Genomic DNA, 27,875 nt, shown 5'->3' on the forward strand with positions numbered 1-27,875 from the left:
TGAACTGTACCAACGATAAAATCGAATATCCTCTATTCGTCTATAAACGTTCAAGCAACTTACGTGACCAACTAGTACATACGGGCCCCAAAAAGTCACCTAGAAGAGAGATTGGGACACTATGGGACCTTCCAGCAGTGACCAGACATCACCCGTGCGGGGCCTGCTCGGTCTGTCCTCAGACATGAAAGACAGCCAGTATTGATATTGGTACCACCCGGCCATGGGAGTTAAGACACTTCACTAATTGTAATAGTACCAATCTCATTTACCAACTGACTTGCCCATGCAATGAAAGGTACATCGGAATGACCACTAGAAAGGTCCGCACTCGGATGCTGGAACACAAAAGTACCTTTCGGTGTAAAAAAAAGTGTTTCCAAATTAACTAAACATTTCATACGGCTGAACCATGATGAATCAGACTTTACTTGGACTGTTCTTGAAAAACCTTTCATTCCCACCCACGTAAGTGATATATCGAGATTTTTGTTCATCAAGGAACAAAAATGGGTTTACAAATTACATACAGACACTCGAGGGCTGAATGACGAGATTCCTTGGTTTAGCCTTCAGTAATTCCATCTCTGTAAGGAAACCCTTATTTGATGACTACTGTCTGAATTAAATTTACTATGCACAGAGGTATCTAGTCACCCTGGTAGAAGATATAGGTTGGGTATTATATATAGCGTTGGGCCACTATATTAAGACGGTTTACATACATTCATCACTGTTTGATTGCCTCCTACTTGACGCTGGATATACAACCAGCATATCCACCTTTTCTTCTTGGATGGCTTAATTAATTTGTGTTGTCATCTTTCTGGGCGGGTCCTACTGATGACTTTATCATATTTACTTTATGATATTTCGATGTATCTGGTTGCTGGGAGACCACGTATATGCTGGGGGGGACCACTCGCCTTTATCTCTGTTGACTCCTGCTCTTTACCTGATTTATAGTCGACAGTTTGCATGCCGTACCTTTAGAACCACTACTATCACGGATGTGATGTCACATTGTGGTTCTTTAAGATGCGAAGCAAGAGTCATGATTTCTGATATTATTTCGCCATAAATTGCGGGACACACTTGCTAAATTCATCGATTTTTGCATTATTTTAAAAAAAGATCCCAAGTCCTGATATCTACGGTACTTTGTGCCTCTTTGATCTGCGCCCCCGCGACTTACGGAACTACAGACGTCCATGTTATGACGTCATTCTGTAGTCTCGCTAGTATCGCGATAGGACGTGTCTCTGGGTGAGCCCGAGCTACCAGCTCGGATTAGGTGTTTTCTTTCGTGCTACTAAAATCTAATTCCGGATGCATGGGCAATATCTATGACATTTCAGGTAGGGTAGCTCAGCCTAATACACTGTTCTTGTTACCATTACAAAACGAGGGTTTTTTTCGATGAACAACCTACACTGATTGGCTGCATATGGATGCTCTGGACCATTCTTAAAGGCTGTACCTGTCCAGTTCGTTGCCTCCCCCTGACTCAGCGCGGCCAGAGGCAACAACGGACAGGTAAGCCACTTATTTGTTCAATTTTCTTTATTTTCCACAATGTGGTTATGAATATATCCTGCTGTTAACATCTTTTATAGCAGGTTCATTGCACCATGGGATGTTTAAGGGTGTTCACTGCTGGACACATAGTATAAAGGGCTATCTCATTAAGATCTAACTATGGCCTGTTGAATTCAGTTAATAGCTACTACACTAGAAGGAATGTCGTCTGTGTCTTGTTGGATTGATCCATGCGTACTGGACGATGATGGGTAGTTAGCTCTGAGAGTAAGCTGCATGTTAAACCTGTGCTAGGCATATACAAGGCAGAGCAGGATAGGCTTATTCTCTCTGCTGTATTTAAGGTCAGGTTGTTTTACTTCTGCAGAGCGGGGTCTCACATGTCCTGAGCCAGGTCCAAGAGAGGTGAGGTCTGTTCTCCCGGGCACACTGGGTGAGTAGATAATGTCTTTACAGTGTAATATTTTGGACATGTTATCTTTTACAATTAGTCTTTACAGCGGGGCCACTGTGTGATTTTTATATTGTAGATGTAACAAACACACCAGGTGTCACTGAGGAGATTTAACAGACGTCGGAAAATATATCCTTTGCTGTTATAGAATGACACTCACGATTGTTTTATGATATTTTTACTTTGGCACATTATTTGCACTATATGCAGTAGCATTACTATTTAGAACAGAGGCCCTGAAGAAAGCATGGGTCCCTTTTTCCCATTCGGCTGAAACATGTTGGCCCCCATGCAGATATTTAATTAAACTGCTATGATATTGCGCTGTTCTTGGTTTTAACAGGAAGAGACCTTCCCTATTAAACATTTCCCTCTTTAGGTTTTCTATCCTATTTTAATTCACCACTTTTTCATTTTCTGCACTGCACCTGATTCCATCAGATCAATACCACATGGTCCAACAGTGATTGCGGGTCGGAACCCTAACCCACCATAGGGTACAATTTTTGTCTCAATGATCCAGAGACACACGACCCTAAGGACGACCAAATGATAACATTGATCATCATAAGTCTTTGATGGGAATTCTACAAAAGGTTTCTGATCTACAATAACTGGTGGCCCCCTGCTTTAGGTTCTTTGTTTCTTGTCAGAACTATTTAGTCTTGACTTTAACTAGATGTACTATGCTAGACGTCGGGTTAAGTAAATAGGAATTTCCACAATACTTTCCTGCAGAGACCCCTAGGTTTCCTTGTTGTTCATTTAGTTTTGCAGAGGGGTACAACCTAGGCTGTTCTATAAATATCCCTCAGGCCCTCCACTAACGTATTTTTATTTATAATAATTTCTTCGCCATGAGGGCACTCCCTGACAAACTCTGGTGGCCAGTCTTTTTCAGCTAACAGGATGTCATAGCCTTTTGAAAGTTTCTCCCAAAAGAGATCTTTTATTTTCCTAGTTTTATCTCCCTCTATACGTAATGTTATTTCATATAGTTTATGGGGTACACTAACTCGTGTATCTGCAGTTTCGACCTGAATGTATTCATTCGTGTCCACTGTCTCCAGAAGCGAGCTATGGTCACTTCCGCTGCGCTGTCTAGCATTGTCTGGGCCCACTCTCCGTTTTTCAGTTGTGTCCTCAGAATTCTCGGCATGTTTAATTTTAATACTTGCTACCTTCTTTCTGGGAAATTGTGATTTTTTACTTTGATGAGCAGGTTCTTTGTCTTTGGACTTGACTTGCTCTTCCTTGTGTTCTGACCGTCCTCTTCTTTCCAATTTCTGTGAGGAAGATCGAGAAGAATTGAGTGAGAAGGATCGAGAGGGACGTGTATCAATGTCTTGATATCTGTCAGGTTTTCTTATTTTATCCCTATCTCTAAGATTATATCTTTTTTCAGAGGGTTCCCTTTGGGGAGACTTGCCTCTTGGCCAGGAGATCTTTCTCTCCGCTGAGGAGACCTTTCTCTGGACTGGAATCGTTTTCCTTGGGAGTGCATTGTTTATAACCATCCCAATTCTTTTTGGGAGTATTTAGATTATTTCTAATAAACGTTTTTGCAAGATTTTCAGTTAGTTGTGGTTTTACTGGTTTACCACCCAAACTATCTCTTCCTAATTCTTCATAAGATTTTTCAATTATTTTAGCAAGTTCAAATGGTTGGTCTGTTATATCTGTCTCCTTCAATTTCTGGAGGTACTTTATATCGTCCCTTGCCAATTGAACTAATTCTCTATATGCCTTTGTTAATTCTTTTAGTTTAACTAGTAGTTCTTCACTTGACATTGTTTCAATGTCTGGGTGTGTTGTGTAGCTGGCTAGAACCGGCCACGTGGCTCCTGGTCTACCTAGTGGACCGAGCCTGGTGATGAAATGAATGAATGAAATGAATGAATGAAATGAAATGAAAAAAGATTTATAAAGCGCATGGCTGCCCGGGAGTGTCCTAGCGCTGAGGTGAAGTGGAAGTCTGATGGAATCTCACGGGGATGACAGATGAACTTATGGATCTTTTGGGAAGAGGTGTGTCTTCAGGAGTTTACGAAACTTCATGTAGGTCGGTTCGGCTCGAAGACTAGTCGGCAAGGAATTCCACAGGGTTGCTGCATTGACCGAAAAAACGTCGCCCTCCAGTTCGGGCCTTCCTAGCTCTGTGAACAGTGATATGATATGATTTGGCTTTTATAAAGCGCGGCTTACACTGCATGGAGCATCTTGGCGCTAGTCATAACGTGTCACAGAGGAGAAAATAGGGAAACTACATAACACCAGGTGAGGGGGAGAAATTAGTGGATCTGAAAGTAGTTTGTAAGGTGTGGGGGGGGTTAAATTAGGGCTAGACAAAAGGTGTCAGAGGCATTAAATATCCAGGTTTTAAGGGCCTTTCGAAACAGGTTCTCTGAGGGGATCAGACGCATGTGGGCTGGGAGCTTGTTCCAGGCTCTGGCTCCCAACACTCCTAGGGATTTTCCTCTTTTTGTAGTGAGTCTGAACCTGGGGACCACCAATAGGTTTAAGTTGGAAGATCTGAGTGAGCGGGAGGGAGTATATCTTCCAAACCTTTTGGACAGATAGGTGGGACCCGACTGGTGGTAGGCTCTGAAAGTGATTAGTAAGATTTTGAATAACACTCTCTTGTGGATAGGTAGCCAGTGCAGGGTTCTAAGTGCTGGTGAGGCAGATGACTTCCTGGGAAGTCTCAGCACTAGGCAGGCGGCAGCGTTCTGAACCATCTGCAGTTTGTGCAGAACAGCTTTGTTGGAGCCTGCGTAGATGCTGTTACAATAATCCAGACGGGATGTGATAAGGGCCACTGCTACCGTCTTTCTGGCTGTCAGGGGGAGGAGGTCAAAGAACCTTCTGAGGCCCTTGATAATGTTAAAGCAGGACCCTGCCATAGTGCCTGCTTGTTGTTTTAAAGATAGTGCTTCATCAAACCTAATCCCGAGGTTGCGGGCCGACTTGATGGTGTTCGGCAGGACTTCGGCATCTTGGGGCCACCAGTGTTTAGGGGAGAAAAGGTTGTCTTGGCCGAAAGGAAGGATTTCAGTTTTGCCTGAATTGCACTTGAGGTGGTGGGTTCTCATCCATTCAAAAGTTGCGGTGAGACAGTCTCTCAGATTTTCTTCTGCTATAGTCGTGTTGTTGTCCAGGACAAGGATGAGCTGAGTGTCATCAGCGTAGGATATCGTGCTGATGTTGAAGGATGTAATGAGCTCAATCAGCGGGGTCATGTAAAGGTTAAAAAGAATTGGGCTCAAGCTGGAGCCCTGTGGCACCCCTGTTTTTAGTGCTTTTTCGTCTGGCTTCCTAATATGGTAACTTGTTTCCTATGACTGAGGAAGTTGTTCAGCCATTTCAAGGCAGTTCCTGTTAGTCCCGATTCTGCCAGGCGGCTAATTAATACGGGGTGTGAGACCGTATCAAAGGCCGCCGACAGATCGAGCAGGATCAGGACAGCTTTTTTTCCTTGATCCATTGCTATCTTGAGAGTCTCCACTGTGTGTAGAAGGGCTGACTCCGTGGAGTGTTTAGCTCTAAATCCTGCCTGGCTGGGGTGTAGCAGGTGGTTATCCTCCAGAAATCTGGTTAGCTGTTTGTTTACCGCCGCTTCTGTAAGTTTGAACAGCAGTGGAAGCAGTGAGATTGGACTAAGGTTGGAGAGTGTAGTGGGGTCAGCTAGGGGCTTTTTCTGCAAAGGTTTTACGGCAGCAAGTTTCCATTCAGATGGAATGGTGGCAGTGGCCAGAGAGGAGTTGATGATAGCATTTATACTTGGATTGACCGTGTCAACTAAAGTGCGAAGCAGCAGAGGGGGGCACAGGTCAAAAGGGGAGCCTGACTTGATGGAGAGAATAGCTTGACGAGTTTCGTCGAGGCTGACAGGAGCAAATTTATTTAACTGAGAATTCCTATTGGTAGGTAGTGGGTTTTCATAAGAGAGGGATTCTGGGGAATCTGGGAAGTCTTTGATAAGATTTAGAATTTTTTGTTCGAAGTAGTTTGCTATGGAATTGCATAAAGCAAGTGAGGGCGGAATCTCTTGTCTAAGGATTCTGGGGTTCATGAAGTCATCAACTATTTTGAAGATTTCTTTCTGTTTGTTGTTAGACAGAGTGATAACTTCTAGAAAGTGATCTTTCTTAGCGATTTTTATCATTGCGTGATATTGTTTTCTAGCAGTTTTATAGGCGAGAAGTTCGGTTGTGTTATAAGTGAGGCGCCATTTCTTTTCAAGGGTTCTAACCTCTGAACGTTTGTCTTTTAGATGGGGGGAGAACCATGGGGCGGACTTTTTGCTCTGTTTTTTTCTCACTTTTTCCGAGTTCGGGGGACCGCAGAAGTCAGTGATCCATTTACAGAAGTTGTTGTAGTCTGTTTCGGTACAACCAGTCAAGGGCGGTTTCGAGTCCTCAGCAATGAGGTGCAGATTGGGGGAGTTCACTAGTTTTTTGCAATCTCTCTGTATCTGGATGTCGATTTTCAGGTTGGCTGCATTGGATCTTTTCTTATTAGCGACCAGTTTGAAGGGGATCAACCAATGATCGGTCCATGTTTGAACCAGGGGAGTTTCTACGGCTAGGGTTTTAATATTAGTGCAGATGCAGTCTAAGATGTGACCTGCTTTGTGTGTAGGCATTTTAGTAAATATTTCCAGTCCCAGGACATCAGTTAGATCACTGAGCCATATTGTGTTAGGGTCGTTGGGTTTATCGAGATGGAAATTTAGGTCGCCTAGTACTGTGAAATTGGCGTATTTCAGAGTTAGAGTGCTGAGTGCCTCTTCAAAACTTTCTAAAAAGCCGTTCTGAGGTCCTGGAGGACGATAGATAAGAGCACCAGCAAAGGTGTTCTCCTCATTTATCTGGATACAGAAACCCATGCTTTCTGCCCCCTTTATGTCCGAGAGTTCGAACGTGGAGCATTTCATGAAGTCCCGGTGAATAATGGCTAAACCGCCCCCTCTCTGTTCCTGTCTATCGGTTCTCTGGATGAGGTAGCCTTGGGGGACAGTTTGGGCTATAATCGGGTTGCACCATGATTTTAGCCAAGTTTCCGTTACAAATAGAATGTCAATATCATTCTCCGTGATTAGGTCATGAACATGCGCCCCATTTTTGCATATTGACCTGGCATTGATCAAGGCTCCTCGGAGAGGGGTCGAGCCTTCCGTAGTGGATGACTGTTTCTCCGGGGTAAGGAGGATTCTGCAAGTGTAACAGCATGATGGTCCTAACCATTTTTCAACATCAATCATATTGTGACAGTGATTATTATCCTGATTCAGGGAGAGAATCTTGTCTCTGGTAAGAGTAGGTATTAGTTTAGTACATACCTTGGGTTGGACAGCGTGACAGGCCCTAGGCCCAGTCAAGGCACGGACGGGCACAGACGGGCTTGCCTTAGGCGCGCCTTCGGCACGCAAACGGCGCGCCCGCTGCGCTCGCCCGCTGCGCGTTCGGTGGAGGCACATATTTATGGAGGAGAGATAACAGCTGGAGAGGGCGTGGCCTCAGCGAAGGGGCGTGGCCGTGCTTCTCGCTGCTAATGGCGGGCAATGGAAATGTTTGTTTTGATCCCGTTACAGCGTTAAAAACCGCTGTGCGGGTGAAGAGATAGCCTGAGATGCAGGTAGGAGAAAGTGTTCCTTTTTAAAAACAAAGTAACAGTGACAATCAAATTTTAAAACTGTCGCGCTTTACAGCTCCCGGCTTCCGCCTCAGGAGACACGAATGCTTACAAGTGCCGCTTTTGGTCAGTGGCGCTTAAATAGTCGATTGCAGTGGGCGTGGCCTCAGTGAAGGGGCGTGGCCGTGCTTCTCGCTGCTAATGGCGGACAATGGAAATGTTTGTTCTGATCCCGTTACAGCGTTAAAAACCGCTGTGCGGGTGAAGAGATAGCCTGAGATGCAGGTAGGAGAAAGTGTTCCTTTTTAAAAACAAAGTAACAGTGACAATCAAATTTTAAAACTGTCGCGCTTTACAGCTCCCGGCTTCCGCCTCAGGAGACACGAATGCTTACAAGTGCCGCTTTTGGTCAGTGGCGCTTAAATAGTCGATTGCAGTGGGCGTGGCCTCAGCGAAGGGGCGTGGCCGTGCTTCTCGCTGCTAATGGCGGGCAATGGAAATGTTTGTTTTGATCCCGTTACAGCGTTAAAAACCGCTGTGCGGGTGAAGAGATAGCCTGAGATGCAGGTAGGAGAAAGTGTTCCTTTTTAAAAACAAAGTAATAAAGTGGCCAGGTTACCCTGGGAGGAGCGCAGGGACCTGGTAGTTTTGTAGGGATAGAGCATTTTCCCAAAGATAGGGGGCCCTTTCCCCAGGATGGATCTGTGGGTAATACACAGAGCCTTAAATTTGATCCTTTCCCAGATAGGCAACCAATGAAGAGCTCTGAGTGCTGGTTTAGCCGATGTTCTCCAGGAGGTGCCTGTCAGCAGCCTAGCTGCTGCGTTTTGGATGCGCTGAAGGATATTGATGGTGGATTCTGGAGCGGCCATAAAGAGGGCGTTACTGTAGTCTACTCTAGATAAGATAAGACCCTGAATGAGCAGCTTTCTGGATTGTGTCGGCAGTAAGGGGAGAATCTTACGAGCTGAGCGGAGTAGGCCCACACAGGTGCCAGCAGTCTTTTTGGCCTGTGTCTTAAGGGAGAGGTCTTGCTCAAGCCATACCCCTAGGCTTTTGAGTTCTTTCTTTGGTAGAGGGAGATCCCCTAGGCATGTGGGCCAGATGGAGGTGGGAAGGGATGTCATTCGCTGGCCCAGAAGCATGAGCTCTGTTTTTGTGCCATTTAATTTGGCCGCGAGTCGCACATCCAAGTATAGATTTCTGAGAGGCAGTTGTGCAGGTTTTTGGAGTTGTCCTTTTCCAGGGAGTGTGAGACGACCAATTGGGTGTCGTCAGCGTATGTAACAACCTTAATCCCAAAGGGAGTGACAACATCTTCCAGGGGGGCCATATAAATGTTAAATAAGGTAGGGTTCAATGAAGAGCCCTGCGCACCCCACACTGGAGAGGGAAAGGCTTGGAGCGCGCATTCCCTTCCCATACCTGGAAGGTTCTGTCCTTCAAAAAGGATGTAAGCCATCACAGTGCGGTGCCTCTTACCCCTATGTTGAAAAGGCGCTGGACTAAGATCTTATGGTCCACGGTATCGAATGCTGCGCTTAGATCCAGGAGGATCAGCAAAGCCGATCCTCCTGAATCCAAGATGCACCTTGCTTCCTCGACCACTGTTAAGAGGGCAGGCTCAGTCCCCTGGCCAGTGTGGAACCCGGTTTGAGAGGAGCGGAGCACTCTGTTGGTTTCTAAAAAGGCCGAGAGTTGTTGGTTTGCAGTTTTCTCTGCGATCTTGCTGAGCCCTGGCAAAAGAGAAATTGGTCGGAGGTTTGCAAAGTCATGGGGGTCATGTTCTGGTTTCTTTAGTAGTGCCTTTACTACCGCCTGTTTCCAACCAGGAGGAACCACTCCTTGATCAAACGAAGCATTAATAAGGTCTGTGGCCAAAGGGGAGATGGTAGGTCCAACATGCTGAAGGATATACATGGGAGCTGGGTCATTAGGAGATCCACTCTTCATGGCAGTCCGAGCAGTTTGAAAGCCTTCTTTGGATATCTGGGTAAAGAAATCCAGAGTGGGGCCTGTGTTTGCGGCCGTAAGAACTGCAGGGGCAGAGATATGTGACTTTAGCTGTAGGGATTGTAGGATGTTTTTTTATTTTGCTCTCAAAGAAGGCTGCTAATTGGTTACATCTGGTGTCCAATGTGTCCTGTACGGGCGGGGGGTTGGGTATTTTGAGCAGATCTTTTACTATTTTGTATGTCTCTCGAGACGAGTTGGAGGCCGTTCTAATTTTCTCTTCGAAGAAGGAAGCTTGGGCTGTTTTCCGAGCTGATTTATAAATCCTAATGCCTGCATCATATTTCTCTTTATTAAGGGGGGCCCAGTCTTTTCTCCATCTACGCTCCAGGTTCTTGCAGATTTTTCCTAAGTCTCTAAGTTCTTGAGAGTACCATGATGATTTAAAAACTTTGCTTTTTTTCTTCATTTTTTTCTTGGGTCTACCGAGTCAAGGGTATTAGTCTGCCAATTGGTAAAATTTGTGTCCGCTTTCAGTGGGTCGGGGTCAGCGGAAGGGGCAGTGTGTTCTAATTCAAGGGTCCAGCTCTCAAAAGAGAGTTTGGACCATGTTCTCTCCAAAGTGCGAGGCATCTGGGCCTGTGGGTAGTCCAAGTTGGTTTGCCATGCGAACAGGATGAAGAAGTGGTCCGACCAAGGTAGGGGGAGGGAGGGCGATATTTCTAGCTGGGGGATGTTAGAAAAAATCGGGTCGAGAAGATGTCCCTTTGTATGTGTGGCCTCAGATTTTTTTAGGAGGAGGTCAAACGCATTAAGCTCTGATTTAAGATCGCCTGCTATTTTATCGGAGGGATCATCGAAATGAAAATTCAGGTCCCCTAGTAGAATAAAATTAGGTGTCGCGGCACAGGCGGCAATTGTGGTTTCTAGCAGTGACCCTACTAATTGTCCTAGGCTTCCGGGGGGACGGTATATGAGAATACCGGATAAGGATTTGTTTGGCGTCATTTCTAGGTTAAAAAAGACGCTTTCGCAGTCCGAGATTCCTGTCTCCTACAGGTGAATTTGTCCCTGTAAACTATGGCTAGCCCACCTCCCTTTCCCTGGGTTCTGTTATGGAACTGTATCAGGAATCCCTGGGGTAACATACTGACAATGTCTGCCTCAGAGTTGGAGGTCAGCCATGTTTCTGTGAGGAATAATATGTCCACGTTGGTATCGTGAATTAGCAGATTGATTTCTATGCAGTGTTTAGGTATAGATCTGCAATTAAGCAGGGCCAGGCTTGCATACTTCGGTATCTGGCGGTTGTTTTTCGAAGGTGGGTCACCCTGGTGAGATGATAGTGATTTAAAGGGGGTGGCTTTAGTTCTTAGATGCAGGAGTTCATCTCGCAAGTATTTGATACGATGTTCGGGAGAAATGGGCATAGTGTATGGCCCTGTGCCCGGCCTGGCGCGCCAACGGCGCGCCCGCTGCGCCCGCCCGCTGCGCGTTCGGGAGGGACATTCATTTTGTAGTGACAGGGCCCAAATCGCCCAGCCACTAGAGCGCTGTTCTCCACCTAATCCAAGATGGCTCCCGAAGTCTGCGCCTTGAGGGGGTGGATGTGGGTTCACAGGGAGCCCGAAAATCGGCTTCCGATGATGTGAGTTCTTCCGCAGGTAAGATGCGGTGCAATGCCGCAGCGAGGGGTGATTTTTAAAATTCACACAAAGGTATTTCAAATCCGAAGATAAAAGTAGCGTAAAGTAGCGTCAATTAGAATGTCTAACAAAGAAATAATAATTTTTTAAAAGCTAAGCTCTATACTCCCGGCTTCCGCCTCAGGAGTCCATGCACACAATGATGTGATTTTGATGTTTTAGGGCACCTTTAAATAAGAGCAGGTGCTCTTGGTATCTTAGTGGAATTTCAACTTCCTCGAAAGGAGAGTATTTCTCTGGAGCTTCCGCTATTTTGTAGTAGTGGAACTCATGTGTTACAGAATGTGCTACTGGAAAGTTTATCCAGGTATAGAATACTTCTGTCTGCCGAAACTCATGTGCCTCTACCACAAATACTACTGTACCACCTCTTGATGTTAATCCATTTTCTATAAGTTTTACAGTTATGGTTTTCCTTATATTGACCGGGATGAGTATTGCATCCGGGTCGTTTCCTTGGACAAGTGTGTCGTCCGCTATGAGTTGAGCTGCTAGTCTAACTCTTTCTCTTTCTTCGTCACTTTCTGACATTTTTACTGACTGAAAGTTTTTGTTGCAGATCAAGTTTCAAGGAAACAAAGATTAGGTGCAAAATATTTTGGAACACTGTATCCTTCAACGTTGACTAAACCAAGAACTAATACATAGTATTCTCATCCTACTAAGTTCCGGCGGATATTAACCTTTCACCCACTCCAGACGTCTATTGGAGTTTTTACGGGAGAAAAGGGGTCTGTGTGAAAAGCACGACTGAGTTACTCTAGTGTCTTGCATTAGATTATTGCCTTACCATACGTTGGGCGCAATGTAGTGGTTAAGGAAATGCATGATAGGGTTTGCAGATGGACTGAAACAGGAAGAAATTGTGGTGAGGTAAGTGTGAGCAGGGGGTCAGGGGTACTTTTGTGAGCTGGGGGTTGGGGTTGTGGTTTGTGGTTTGGGGGTTGGGCGTGGAGTTGTTTTGTGGCCTGGAGGCTGGGGTAGTTTTCTGGGCTCAGAGTGGGTCAGGTGTAGTTTTCCGGGCTGGGGTGGGTGGGGTAGTTTTCTGGGCTGTGGAAATCAGGGTTAGTCTTCAGGGATGGGGTGGAGGTAGTTTTGATAGTTTTCATTCTTGGAGAGGATTGTGGCTAGTTTTTATGGGTGGGGCTAGTTTTCAGGGCTGGGGGTCAGGGTTAGTTTTCAGGGCTGGGGGGTCAGAGTAGTTTTTAAGACTGAAGGTGTGTTGGAGTCGTTTTTCTATTAGGGGTTAGGGACTTAGGCTTCAGGGCAAGGGGAAGGTAATGGCCAGTGGGGGTCATTTTTGGGCATTGGGGTGGGCCAGTTTGTAGGTCTGGGTCAGTCCTGGCCAGTGTCAGGTTAAAGGACAAGGTTAAGGGAAAGGATCTTAGGAATTAGGACAGGGGGAGGACACAGCGTGGGGGTTGCTACTCCGGGAGGGAGGGGTGGTAAAGCAACGCGTGGTTAAGCCGTTGTTGTTATTCAGACCATGTGGTTTAGGCATGTGGGTTTGTGGACCTCATTTTTCCATCAAGCAACCGTTTTGAACATACAAGGCAGCTAAAAGGGAAGACAGTAAGTAAAATTTAAAAGAACATATTTGATTGGATGGTGGAGATATGCAGTGAAATAAAACTAGGTAGTGATTTTAACAAAAAAAGTAACTACCTCTGTGATTGATTTTCGAATTTAAAAAGTTATTTTATTTGGGATATGCTTGGAATTACTAACAGTCAACCCCACCTACTACTGTTAATGTGAAGTTAGTATGCTGTTTAGAGAAAGTCTTGTGAACTTTCAACTACTGGTGGGCAGAGTCTCCTCAAAACATAGGGGCAGATTCACAACAAACGTACACATCTGTAGAGATGCGTCCGTTTCCCTGCCCCATCCTGCGATAACTTTGCGCCTCCATGGATGCGCTGTTTTTACAATACAGTGCACCAAGGCGCAAGGATTGACAAATGCATCAGAAATTCTGACGCATCTGTTGACCCATCTGTTGACCCAAAATTCACACACTGCTGGAGTCGTGTCGCGAGCATGACACAACTCCTGCAATGCATGGGGAGGCCTATACTTATTGTGCTTAGTCACTCCTTTACAATGTGACGCATCTCCCTAAATGGGTCACATTGTAAATTGAGCGCAGTGTTTACGCCGCTGCTGCATCACAAAAGTGATGCAACAGCGGTGCAAAAGTGTTGCAAGGGGCTTGTAAATCTGCCCAAAGGTTACTATGGAAACAGAGGTAAAAGAGTATATGAGGGAAGGGAACACAAGGGACTGCAATGCGAAACTGAAAAGCAGACTGGTGCACATACATTGCTCAGTAGGGAGTGTATGTCTTGTTATTGACAATATTTTACAAAATGAAACACAAATAAAAACATTATCAGCAGATTGTTGAAAGCTTTTAAGGGCTTCTGTGTGGATCCACAGATCCTTTGCAGATTTTCACAGGACCCGCGCTGAGCACCACAATGGATCTGCAAAAATACTACCAAATTGGACTTATTTTTTACAGTAAACATGGAAAGGGTTAAAGATAGTGACCATTTAGGAGTGGTATAATAAAAATTAAAAGATGAAAAAAGCCCATCATTTGTTAAGCATTGGATTATGAGTAAGAGCACACGGGGAAGGGTACTCAATTTAGGTACTTTTCTACTCAGAGTGGAGGAGGATTGACATAGTTCCGACTTGAGATTTGCAGTGCAAAACAGATGTTAACAGATATTACACTAAATGTTGGAGAACAGCAAAGAGATTTTACAGGTATGGTAATTAGGTTGCACTATAAAAAATTATATTTTAAAAAGCGTGTGTGTATATAATCTGAAACATAATGTGTAGCATCTAGACACTACAGTAAAAGACAAAATAAAAGGAATCATTAACTAAACATACAATATACAGCAAAGGTGTAACATGAATTGCTATACTGAAAATCTAGTTCTTTTATTGAGCCAGTGTTGGACTTGGCCCTTTTTTCAGGGTTATCACCAAACTTTAAGCCTACCTCCTGTTTTTTATGACCCTCTTTTCGTTGGCTCCATGACTCTGCACACTTTACCACTGCTATTTAGTGCTAAAGTGCATATGCTCTGTCCCTAAATGAAATAGTAATTGTTTTTTCCATTTTTTGATTTGCTGGTAAGTCTCTAAAACGTTGCAACATGTGTGCCTAGGGCTTGTAAATCAAATGCTACTAGAGGGCCTGCATCACTGATTCTGCCACCCACATGAGTAGCCCTGCAAACATGTTTTAGACCTGCTATTGCAGTGTCTGTATTGCAGTTTTAAACTGCAATGTCAACCTGGCAAGTGCATACCCTTGCGGGGCTCAAACCTTCCCTTTTATTACAAGTAGGGCACCCCTAAGGTAGGCCCATGATAGCCCCATGAGAAGAGTACAGTGTTTTTAAAAGGTATGATATGTACTGCTGTATTTTACATGTCTTGGTATTTAAGAACTGCTAAATTCATTTTTCACTGCAGCAAGGACTTTCTCTCCCATAGGTTAGTTTTGAAGTTGCCTTTTTACTTCTTTCAAGTGTATCTTCCAATTGGGAGCTGATGGAAAATTGGAATTTGGTGTCAAAGGACTCATAAAAATTTTAAAAAATACATTTTTTAGTGAAGTTGGTTTTTAAATTGTGTATCTGAAAATGCCACTGATGGAAAGTTGGCATTTTCTACTTTAGCCATTCTGTGCCACTGCCTGTCTCTGAATGCATGTCTGGATCAGGATGACAGTTGGGCTGTTTGTGCATTTACTCTAGACAGTCACAATAAGAGAGCCGAGGTGTGCCCTGTATATTCTGATGGTCCATCACTAGGTCGATGGGCCTTCCTGAAGTAGAGGGATGGGAGGAGTTGACAACAACATCTGGAAAGACCTGCGCCTGTCCTGTCCTCACACAAAGAATTCTCCACAAACTGTAGTCTGTCTGGAGCTAGGGCAGGGAATTGCAGGATCTTGTGCTGTGCTACAAAGACTTTCCTTTGAAGTTTGTCTACTTCAAAGGCTGAAATGGGTATAAGTACTAGACTCGTGACACCATATACTCAGAATACTTCTGAATAGAGGACATTCTGCCAGGAAGAGCTGCATGCTGTAGAAGTGACTGCCACTTTGCCTGTTGCTTCCTTGTGCTAGCCTGCTCTTTGCTGCTTCTCTCCTGGGAGGGAAAGGACTGGACTTTGATTTCTACACCTTGCTTCCAAGGTACTCCATTGGTTTGTGCATTATTTCCTCCTGTTAAGAAGTCTCAGGACGCTCAAAGGCTTCACCTACCAGTGCCTGGGCTCTTTTTCTGAAGCCCTGTTTGAGGCTAGAGGATTCCCAACCAAACACTCAAAGGGATGGGCAAATAGTTAAACCAACTATGAAGTATGAGTATCCTGTCTCTTCTCAGCTTATGATGGCAAATGATAGTACGCTCGAAAAGGGAGCGACATGTATGTTTGCGCATGACTACATTGAAAATTATGTAATTGTATCATTTGCTGTGGCTTACCTGTGCTTGTGGTTCCGTGGTTCCGAATTGGGTTCGAAAGCTCCGAAACCCGATTTATAAAGATCGTCGGAACTGGACGATTTTGGTCTCTACAGACCGCAAATGGCTAGTGTAACGTGTCTGAGTGTTTTCGTATGAATCGATATAGGAGAACACTCTGCATTTCAGGATTTAGTCTGAACCTTCGGGTTCCATATTGTATGTGGCAGCCATTTTGTGTGGTTGCCCTAACATAGGCCCGATGACTGAGGCCAAGAAAGTCCTTGACACGTACGCCTTAGCTGACTTCTGGTTGACCTGGCCAAACTGACTCCTCGCTTGGGGCGAATCCCGCTGAGCCAGTTCCTTGTGCAGCAGCTGGCATGATAAAGATCAAAGGGCAGGACATGTCCGAGTTTATGGCACACCATTCCCACTCCTCTATCTCCTTTCCATCTGATTCTGCCTTTCCTTTACGACATGTTCATCGATCTGGGTTGAAGGGTTTACGATGGGTTTGTCCGGCCTGATCGAACAGGAAACCAACCATGTGTGCGATCGTTTTTGGTGGGCTGGGCAACGGAAAAGGGGATTATCTTTGACTGTCGTCATTTGCTACTTTTGAAATACTACATGGTCATTGGTCAGTTTGTATGCACCAAATGTAAATGGTATGTTGCCAGAGGCGTAATTTTCGGCATAAAAGACCGTGTTCCGTTCATAGAAGTGTGCAGTCTCTGATGAACTACCCGTGCGTACTTCGTAGATCTCTGTCCCTGGTTGCAACCAATAAACTTTGGTCTTTGACGTCATCAAGAAGTATCCCGTGTCTCTGTTTGCCAAGACAGGGGAATCCGGGGTCTTTGGGTGTTGCCCTGACACCGCTGGGTTACCAGGATTAGTACCGGTTCTGAAAAACCCAGTACCTCATGCTGTATTGTTCCCTTTTTGTTCACACAAAAATCAATAAAATGGAGTATAAAAAAACTGAAGAAATTCACAGAAATAACCAAGGGTTACAAGGACGTCACAGTTAAGAAATAAAATTAAGAAAATCTTAGAAATTCACTGAAAAAAATCAAAGATTAGTGGGAAGTTATAGTTAGGTTAAGATTTTACACACACAAAACCATAGAAATTCTGAAGTTATAATTACCCAGTTTAACTATTTCACCCCTTCACTGCAGTGCTTATGACCTCACATACTACATCACTTGGACATGGTTAGTGACATCACTGATGACATCTCAAGTGACATTACTGATGACATTACTTATCATATCATCCAGCAAAGTAAACTTTAATATACTTCATAAAATGCCATTTAATTTTTTCTAAAGTAAGAAGTAGACACAGGTGTGAGATGTGCAGCACAGAGCTCACTGTAACACTATCAACTACTACACTCCCTTATCACCTAAGAGAAAGTTCTCAGTAGATAGTGTTGTTTAGTTCCTATAAATATATCTGCACGTTTAGACAACATAAACTGTGGTATTGGTGTCCAGACTGCTTCCGGACACCCCCACTGGATATGTTCGCCTGCATACCAGCTAGCTCACCATACCACTGTAAACTCCTCCTACCAAGGAGAGAAAAGTTCTTGGCAACTATCTACATGACAACCCTGTCCTTGTAGGGATTGTGGAAACAGTATAGTACTTTTCGCTCAGTCACTCATGCTCACTTTGTCTCAGAGAGATACACAGAATAAACAGTGAGGATGTTTTCAATAAGCATTTATTGAACCAGCATCCTTCTAGTGTAAAATAGGTGTGCTGAAACAATCATAAGACAGAAACAAATATAAATGATTATAAGCACCAACAGAGTGAATGGATGGTAGATTTCTAACATAGAGCTAAAACAATGAATATATGCAGGCATATAAATACATGACAGTAATAATGCGAACTTTTACGTATCAACCCTGATTAGATGTACCTAAGTGTACCTGGCATATATGGAGGTGTAGAGCCAAGAATCCTCCTAGGAGAAAACCAACCCTGTTGTGAGAGAATGTAGGACCCCGACATGGTCTTGAGATGGACACCCCGCGAGGGAGTTCAGACCACTGTGGGCTAAAGTGTCTGCATGCATGAACCTCCGCGTTTTGCGTCCGTATGTCAGCATTGAAGTATTTCTCCTCTGCCCACCCCAGCAAATATATGGTGTTTATACACCCAAAGCGTACCCTCAGGGGTTCTACCTTGCTGTGTCATGTCTGCCAAGGATGACAGAAGGGATGACCCTTATACATTGTTATTTTGCAGAAGATGGCAATCTTGCTGGGATTCTGGGAATCCTCATGCATAATAAATGAGGCTAGTTTTCTGGGAAAACCACACAACATTTTATGCAGCACCTAACTAGGTAAAAGTTCAATACCAAAAACCGTTATGTAGTACAATGGTAGGAAAAATGTAGGTGAAAGGTTAGGTGACTACCCAGGCCTATATTTGTGTACATTACAAAACATAACACCCACTCCTCATTCAACCGGACAATATACTCAAAAATGAATGTCCTTCTAATCAATTGAAAAACATTGTTAGAAAATGTTCCGAATAAAATGTCTAAAAGTATATAAAACGTGCCTCTAAGCTCTCTAAATTCTTTATATATGTTAAAAGGGTCCTTTAAAATATGTTCATATAAATAGCTTGAGCAACTGAGAGTGTCTGAAAGCCATGGTGTTCAGTAATAGTATGGAAAGAAACAAAACAATTTGTTTAAAATTCCACTTTCTTTGGTTTTGGAAAAAGGCCAAATTCTTCCCAGCACACTGAGAGCCAAATGTTTTTGTGTCCTGTTGGACTTGGCCCTTTTTGCAGGGTTATCCCAGAACTTGTTGCCTTCCTCTTTTTATGACCTATTGTTGATGTTTTTAGGACTCTGGGGACTTTATCACTGCTGTTTGTAGTGCTAAAGTGCATGTGCTCTCTATTGTAAACTTGCGGTACAAAAGGGGGTGGTGATGGACGGAGCATTTGAATCAATCAAACACTCACACCCAGTCAAAAGATATGAGTTTAATCCATCACCGTTCTTTAGCCCTCTCTGCCACCCCAGTTCAGACATGGCTATATGCAAATCAGTCTGACCCTGTGCCTCATGGGAACTGTCCAGCCCGAACTGCCAAGCCATGTCTGAAACAAGCTTCTGAGGACAGGTTTCTGGCATTCCAGCCGTCTTCAGCCCGGGTTGCTCGAATCCAGTGGCAAAGTGAGCAAGGGACTCACGTCTGAGCATACCCTGCCACACTTATGGCGACCAAAAGCGGTACAAAAGGGGGTGGTGATGAATCAATCAAACACTAACACCCAGTCAAAAGATCTGGGTTCAATCCATCACCGTTCTTTAGCCCACTCTGCCACCCCAGTTCAGACATGGCCATTAAGCATGGGCGGAAAATCCGTTCCGCTCGCGGATTTTGCGGATTTTCGGTAAATTCGCAATCCGCGAACTCTCGCGAATTTGCCGAAAATCTGCAAATTCGCGCGCGGCGGATTTTTTTGCTTGGTGATACAATATTGCGGCGCGCGTCGTTCACTTACTGTCATTCAGCGTTTGCCGAGTTATTTTTCTCGATATTTTGCGAGTGCTGCGCCATTTTGGATCTTGCTGCGGGATCCCGCGGGAGTTTGGCGACCGCGATTACGTCATCGCGGCTTGCCACCTTGCACAGCGAGAGTTTGTCAACGCGAGTACGCCGTGATCACGTATCGCGGGAGTTCGCAATTGCAAACACGTAGATGCGGCGGGCAGCGACAATCTCTCACTCGCGAAATTACAAAATTTGCAATTCTGCACAAGAAATCCACCAGCAAGCAGCATAAACCTTCTGAAAATGATGATTTTTATCAGAATAACTCCTCAGGTTGACATTTGCCTGCACTCTTTTTTGCAAGGAGTCCATTTTGGGGGGGGGGGGTGGGAGGAAGGAAGTGCCCCACAGTCTCCAACTTCCTGTTCCTGTCCAGCAGGCTCCTCCCAGTGCTTTCTTCATGTGCTGGTCACCTTCATTCGGATCTTGACCTGGAAGGATTATTTTTTTTGGATGCTGCTGGATATTTGGATTTGAGGCCTTTTTGACTTTCTTTGGATCACTTTTGGATTAGAAATTTCACAAGTAAGTTTGTTTGAGGCATTACAGTTGCTGCAACTACAATTTTGGAATTTTCGATTTTTGGGCTGTTGTTGGGGCCTTTTGCCCAGGGGTAGTGAGTGGTGCATGGACTGAGTCTTTCTGTGGGGTCTCTTTATTGTAAACATCATGGAGGGCAAGGATGGCATGGGATTGTGCTGATTTTTGTGTGTTTTTCGATTGTTTTGGGCTGCTGTTGGGGCCTTTTGCCCAGGGGTGGTGAGTGGTGCATGGACTGAGTCTTTATGTGGGGTGTCTTGAATTTAAACATCATTGAGGGCATGGATGGCATGGGATTGTGCTGATTTTTGTGTGTTTTTCGATTTTTTGGGCTCCTGTTGGGGCCTTTTGCCCAGGGGTAGTGAGTGGTGCATGGACTGAGTCTTTCTGTGGGGTCTCTTTAATGTAAACATCATGGAGGGCATGGATGGCATGGGATTGTGCTGATTTTTGTGTGTTTTTCGATTTTTTGGGCTGCTGTTGGGGACTGGCCATGTGGGTGGGGGCCATTTTGAGTGCTGGTACAGACAGGCCCTGGCCATGTACTGGGGGCAAGGGGCCATTTTGAAGGCAGGCAGTGTTCTCAGGCCTGCACCCATTTTGCCTACCTTTCATCCTTTATGCCCAGGGGTAGTGAGTGGTGCATGGGCCTAGTCTTTCTGTGGGGTGTCTTGCATTTAAACATCATTGAGGGCATGGATGGCATGGGATTGTGCTGATTTTTGTGTGTTTTTCGTTTTTTTGGGCTGTTGTTGGGGCCTTTTGCCCAGGCTAGTGAGTGGTGCATGGACTGAGTCTTTCTGTGGGGTCTCTTTAATGTAAACATCATGGAGGGCATGGATGGCATAGGATTGTGCTGATTTTGATTTTTGGGGTGTTGATGATGGGAACTGGCCATGTGGGTGGGGGCCATTTTGAGTGCTGGTACAGGCAGGCCATGTGCCGGGGGACAAGGGGCCATTTTGAATGCAGGCAGTGTTCTCAGGCCTGCACCCATTTTGCCTAGCTTTCATCCATTATGCCCAGGGGTAGCAAACTTGTACTAGCGAGCCGCACACTTTGCAAGATTACACATCGCGCCCGGAAACGGAAATACCTCATGCAAACAAGATGGCCCCGCCCGTGAACGACTGTGAGGGTAACTTCGCGCTGTTGCACTACAAGCGGCTCGCTAAAACGCACAAAACCTTGCAAACTAACACGCCGCAAAAAAACAAATCGCATATTCGCACAATTTCGTGGCTTCCGAATTCGATTTACTGCAAATTCGCGCCCCGCGAATCCCGCGGAATTGCAGAAAAACGAGTTTTGCAAAACTGAAAGCACTCAGCAGGTGTAAAAGTTCAAACTCATCATTAGTAACCATTCCCTGTAGTGCTTCCTGAGGGGCCCCTCCAGAGTTCAGTTGCCTACTTGCAACTATTCTATGACCCTGCTTTGACCCTCACAGCAGGCTCATAGAATAGCTACAAGTAGGCCACAATGGTCCTGTGGGAAAAAAACGTGCACTGCAAGAGAAAGCAAATTACAGATAAGGAAGCAGGTGCCAGACTGGAAGTTTAAATTCAGTGACACATTAATCAACCCCAAATTAATTCATGTCAGTTGAAGCAGGGCAGGTGTGCTTGCTTTTCACCACCATAATCTACAGTGATGAACCAGAGGGTGGCAGTGATGTACCAGAGGGTGGCATGGGTGAACCAGAGGGTGGCAGTGGTGAAACAGAGGGTGCTGTGAACCTGTGATGATGAACCAGACGTAGAAACAACATAGTCGCGGCCATTGCGAGCCGACAAGTAAGTTCGCAATCGCGAACTGGTACAAAACCCTTGCGAACTGACAGAAACCCTTGCGAACACAAAAAAAATAAAAAATCCGCAAATTCGCGAGAGTTCGCGGATTTTGCGGATTGCAAATTCGCAAATACGCAAATTCGCGAACCGCAAATTCGCAAAATTCGCCTATGCTTAATGGCTATATGGAAATCAGTTTGACCCTGTGCCTCATGGGAACAGTCCAGCCTGAACTGCCAAGCTATGTCTTCCCTGGACCGGAAACAAGCTTACGAGGACCGGTTTCTGGCAATCCAGCCGTCTTCAGCCCGGCTTGCTTGAATCCAGTGGCAAAGTGAGCAAAGGACTCACGTCTGAGCATACCCTGCCACACTTATGGCGGCCAGAATGATTTGCATATGGCCATGTCTGAACTGGGGTGGTGTGGAGTGCAAAAAAACGATGAATTTAGGCCCAGATCTCTGTACTGGGGTGAATGTATGACATTGTTCTGCATTCTGTCCATCAACTGTGGTTTTTGCATTTGTCACCCCGAGTGGGATGGGTATGCTCAGACGTGAGTCCCATGCACTCCACACCACTGGATTCAAGCAAGGCGGGCTGAAGACGGCTGGAATGCCAGAAACCAGTGCTCAGAAGCTTGTTTCTGGTCCGGGGAAGGCATGGCTTGGCAGTTCGGGCTGGACTGTTCCCATGAGGCACAGGGTCAGACTGATTTGCATATGGCCATGTCTGAACTGGGGTGGTGTGGAGTGCAAAAAAACGATGGATTTAGGCCCAGATCTCTGTACTGGGGTGAATGTATGACATTGTTCTGCATTCTGTCCATCAACTGTGGTTTTTGCATTTGTCACCCCGAGTGGGATGGGTATGCTCAGGCGTGAGTCCCAGGCACTCCACACCACTGGATTCAAGCAAGCCGGGATGAAGACGGCTGGAATGCCACAAACCGGTCCTCGGAAGCTTGTTTCCGGTCCAGGGAAGGCATGGCTTGGCAGTTCGGGCTGGACTGTTCCCACGTGTGTAACTCCCTTGCCTTGACTAGAGTGGTGGTTTCTGCCTGGCTTAGGTGCATGCCCTAGTCAACCATAAAGCCCATTTCTAACATGTCCTATGTGGGAGACGCAACATCACTGCTGCTTGCCATCGCAGACGATGGACCCTGTAGCACCTCACAAATCAGGTCAATTGAGCAAAGATGATCTTCAGTTTCCACAGCTGATGCTGGGGGAGCATTTGAAATATCCAACGCCTGTGTGCCTGTAGTAGAGCAGGTATCCAATCCAACAGGAGCTAAAGCATCCAGTGGTGGCTCTAAGAATGCCGATATCAACATGGGAATACTCTGGGGACACTGCAGTATATCGACCGTTAATGGGTCCAGTAATACATCCACGTCCGGTAGCACAACCGATAGAAGTGTTAGAGATCCAACACGCATTCTTGTGCACAGAACAAGCAGCGGATGACAGGCAAAACTCAGTCAATCCAGACTCGGAATGATAGGAAATCGAGACATGCTCAGATTGAGTACCATGTGATCACGGTACCGTGGCTCTAATAGCGTTTTTCTCCTTGGTGACTGTTCATTGCGTAGCAGAAAAATTCAAATCAGGGTTCCCTCTACCACTAGCAGGATCAGCGGAAGCCCTCCATAAATGCTTCCAAATACGGAGTGTATAAAAACTAGAATCACTCCAAAGACTGTCTCAAAGGTGATTAACATTGCATAACCCATGGTCTTAAATAGGTGTACTATACCCTTTGTATAAGACATGTTAAAGATACGCTGTCCAAACCACATACAGTAAAGGGGACCCATGGGCAATTTAATGACCGGCTCTGAATACATGCCCACCTAACATTAATCACAAAAGAGTACCAGAGGGTCAAGAGTGAAACAGGCTAATTATCAAAGACAGAGAAGGTGTAACGCTCCCACTAGCCATATGACAGAGAGGAGTGATGTAAAACATGCCAGATCAAGATCAGTGTCTGGTCTCTGGCTCCCATCAGTCACCACTCGGAACCGCCCTTCATCATTTGGGGCTCCGAGGACCAACACTATACTAGATCTTGGTTCTCTAGCAGAAAGGGATTAACCTTCCTGCTAGTTAGTAAGTGTTGGTGTTATGGTTGAGACCATATGTGTTGGTAAAGTAACTGACAGGGTTAAAAGGAGTGTGGTGTGCAGTGCAAGGAAAACCAGGAAGAGTATAAGGGGGTAAATAAAATTGGTTTTAAGGAGCAAAAAATAATTTAATAGGGTATAGCTCCTAGCACCAATATTAAAAAATAGCCAAGACAGGGTAAATCTATGACCTATCTAGTGGTGTAACGTGGTCGACATGTTTCAGCAAAAACCGGCCAATAGCCTTGCTTTCTTCAGGACCTTAAATGTACAGCTACTGCAAACAAAGAAACCAAATGTGACAAATAAGTGAAATATAGTGTAGGAACGACACAGAAAAGTCACCTGAACTTCCAGGTGTGTCTGTTCCTGTTCTTCTCACATAATCAGCAGTGGGCTGAAATAAAAAAACATGGCATGAGCTATTCCCCCCATACCTGTCCGAAATAAGCCTGTCTATTACACCTGTTACAATCATCAACATAGGTGTAGTCCATGTCTCGGGATCTGAACAAGCACACTGACCAGACTAGTGTAAAACAAAAATCGTGGAAATTGAACCATTTCAAGTTTCACAGGATGCTTCTTACCTGATTAGTAAGAAGTATACACCTCACCCCGCCTGGCTACGGCTCAGGACTGGTGAAGCACCACTCTAAAAAAGGTGAATAAATTCAAAAACAAGAATCATCCACCATATCGTGCCTGGACTTAATCAATGAGAGCTATTGTCTTATATAGATGCTAGCAATTAGTGTAAAGCGGTGGAAGATGTGATATCCACTTGTGAACTAAAGATTTATCACGTTGTTAAGCTGTTGTTACATGCTTCCTTCAGTTGCAGAATCTAGTGCCCAATGAGCTATGCAATCAAGTAAGACCATCTAATTTCGTTAACCACACAAATAAGACTCCGTGCCCCGTGAATGAAGGACCAACAATCAGCAGAACAAAAAACCCAAACAACCCGTCTCAAAGCGGATCGCATGCCGAAAAAGCGTATTGCAGCTCAGAAGAGTTAACAGATACTGCAGCGTGCACTCACCTATCCGTCGGTACTTCCTAGCGGCATCTGTGCCGTCTGGGGAGGTACCGGCGGTCTGTTGCTGCTTAGATTATATCCCGCCTGCCCTCATTGGTCACAGCCACTCACGTGACGCGCCATTCAGTGCGTCATACGTCCGTGATAATACGGAGTCCCTGGTTGGAGCAGCGTCCATGCCGACTATCCAATGGCATGCGCTGTACCATTTCTCCAAAATGAAAAGGGCAGCTAGTTCATACTAGTGCCTGTATCTCAGCTGGGGACCTTGCAACATCAAGATCAAAAGCCTCCTGGGCTGAGGTTAAGGACACATCTTTCTGTAACAGCATGGCTTTTAATTCGGCTCAGAGTATCAAACCGTATAAAGGAAACATTCAACAAAGGCCATAGTGGTGCCTCCCTAACTGTGTGAGTCAGTGGAAAGAATACTTTCAAACAACAAGTAACCCTGGAACCTACTATGATATGCAATGCCTGGAAGCATCCCGCAACAACCTTGATCATTCAACATTAAGTAACTCCCATTCTAGAGCAGCCTGAACACTGGATTAATCACAGCAGCTGGAGACCCTTTCTAATGACATGACAAGTTTGCAACTGAACCATTACAGGCTCCATGAAGCATTATATACTTGCAAATGAGAGATCCACTCAATGAATTCTGGCAGTCTGTACCACGGGAAACACTTTAGTGTCCCCATTCCTACATCCAAATCTATACGGTAATTCCCAAGATTCATGGATAAAGTCCTTACTTATTGCTTCATATCTGCCCATCTGGTGGTGTTCTAGGCAATATTGAAATTAGAAAGTTGTTACTGGAATAGTTATATGGCCATGAATTAACCAGTCTGTGGACGGTGACTCTGCCACTGCCAAGGTTGTGCAGTTCAGCAGCACCAGATAGGCTTTTTGAACTGTAATTTATACATATGGTGCTTTGCTGAAACTTTCTTGCCAACTAGCCTGCTAATATATACCAGGAAACTTGAAGACTATTTCTTAGGCTAAGTTGGATGAAAGACTGGAAAAAGAGTGCTGCACGAATCAAAATCCAGTTAGCAAATAGAACCTGCTGATGAGTGTAACATTTCTTTTATTCGTTATGTAGTTGTTTGTTTTTGTTTGTTTAATAGTTGTTCATGTAGTTTGTAAATATAGTTGTAGTTGTGTATGGTTGTTAACTTGTTTTGTTGTAATAAAAATGTTTAAAGTTACTTTTGATTTCGGTGCTTAATGCTCATTATACATTTCAGTTTTCTTATAATATTGTAATATACAACAAACTGACTGTTCAGGACTGAAAATATACTGCTGCATGAATATATGTCTCTATGGTAGTAGGCACATCTTTTATTCTACAGACACTTGGAAATGAGGCTATAGAGGCTTTCTTTTTTTTAATTTAAAAAATGTTGTCCTCATACTGCCAAACTCAAGATGGGATACTTCCAATCACTCCATGTCTACCTTTACCTGCCCTTAGGAGAGGCAAGTGGAGCGAGATAGAGCTTTCCCTCCAAGATGACACCGTTACCTTCTCCAACTCCTGTTCACTTATCTAGAGGCCCCCGTTGATGTTACTTAGGAGACCAGGTCCAACGGTGCAATGGCTTAATCATTGGACCCTGTTTCCGTCTCCATCCAAATTAACAAATCTGCCCAGGTCTTTACTTTGCTTTTTTGATCGCAGGCCATGTCTGACTCACTGGTGCAAATTATATTCTTCAAACATTCAGCAAAAGTAAGGGGGTGTTCTGATTTCCAAACCCTACATATTTCTCTCCTTGTGAGGATGATCACATAGAATATAACGTTAAACACAGGTGTATTGATATAATAGTCATTTGGTAGACCCAAAAAAATCAAAGTAGTACTTACTTCCATTGGTCTTTCCAATACATCTTCCAAGAATTCACATAGCGTGCTCCAGTAAGACTTTATCCCTGGGCATTCCATAAAAATATGAATAGCATCTGCATCTGGATATTTGCACCCCTGTGACCTTAGACAGCTTTTTTGGAGACCAATATACTCTATGGGCAGTATACAGGTGGTTCCTCCTCAATGCAGCTGGTTTAACTATAGCCTGTAACATAACAAAGGAGTCAGACCATACTTTCTATAGTGACCTTCTGACGCAAAAGTGAGCTATGAGTAGAGAGATCAGTCTGGGACCATGATGTCGTATAGGGACTTCTGATAGAAGAGAGAAGTATTGGCACAGAGAACAGTGTATCTTCATATGATAACACGCACTCCAATCAGCTGCTGTACACACAGTATCATGTATGATTGTCATCATTGGGCGATGTCTAAAAGAAAGGTGAGTATGTCAGTGACCCGCTGCCACCGGCCATCTTCAAAGAAATCAAGAATGTTCTCAATCCCACCTGGACAAGGATTGTAAATGCTTCTCTATCACAACGTACAATCCCAGATTGCCTAACAGCAGCTCAGGTGTCACCTATACTAAAACAACCTAATGCAGATAAAACTGAGCTCAATTATTCCCGCCCTATCTCCAACATCCCCACACTAGCCAAACTACTTGGAAAATGCGTACAATTCCAACTCTGTGCTCACATAGAAAATATCCAACTCCTAGACCAACATCAATCCGGGTTTCAGAAGGGGCGCAGTACTGAATCGGCTCTCAAGCACGCTATGGATGACATTAAAAAAATGCTGGACCAAAATGAGTCCTGCCTCCTAATCGTCCTTGACCTTTCATCTGCATTCAACACGGTTAATCACGACAACCTCCTATCCATTTTGAAGAACAGAATGGGTTTCTCGGGTCGGGTGTTACAATGGTTCTTATCCTTCCTTCACCACAGATCACAAGAATCAAGGCAAACCACTCCCTCTCCTAGGCCTCTCCAGTATTCATGGGTGTCCTCCAAGGGTCCTCCCGATCTCCTATCCTCTTCAACCTTTTCTTGGAACCACTAGCTAATTCTCTAAACTCCAC

Source organism: Lissotriton vulgaris, chromosome 4_1, assembly GCF_964263255.1.
Source record: "Lissotriton vulgaris chromosome 4_1, aLisVul1.2, whole genome shotgun sequence".
NCBI lineage: Eukaryota > Metazoa > Chordata > Amphibia > Caudata > Salamandridae > Lissotriton > Lissotriton vulgaris.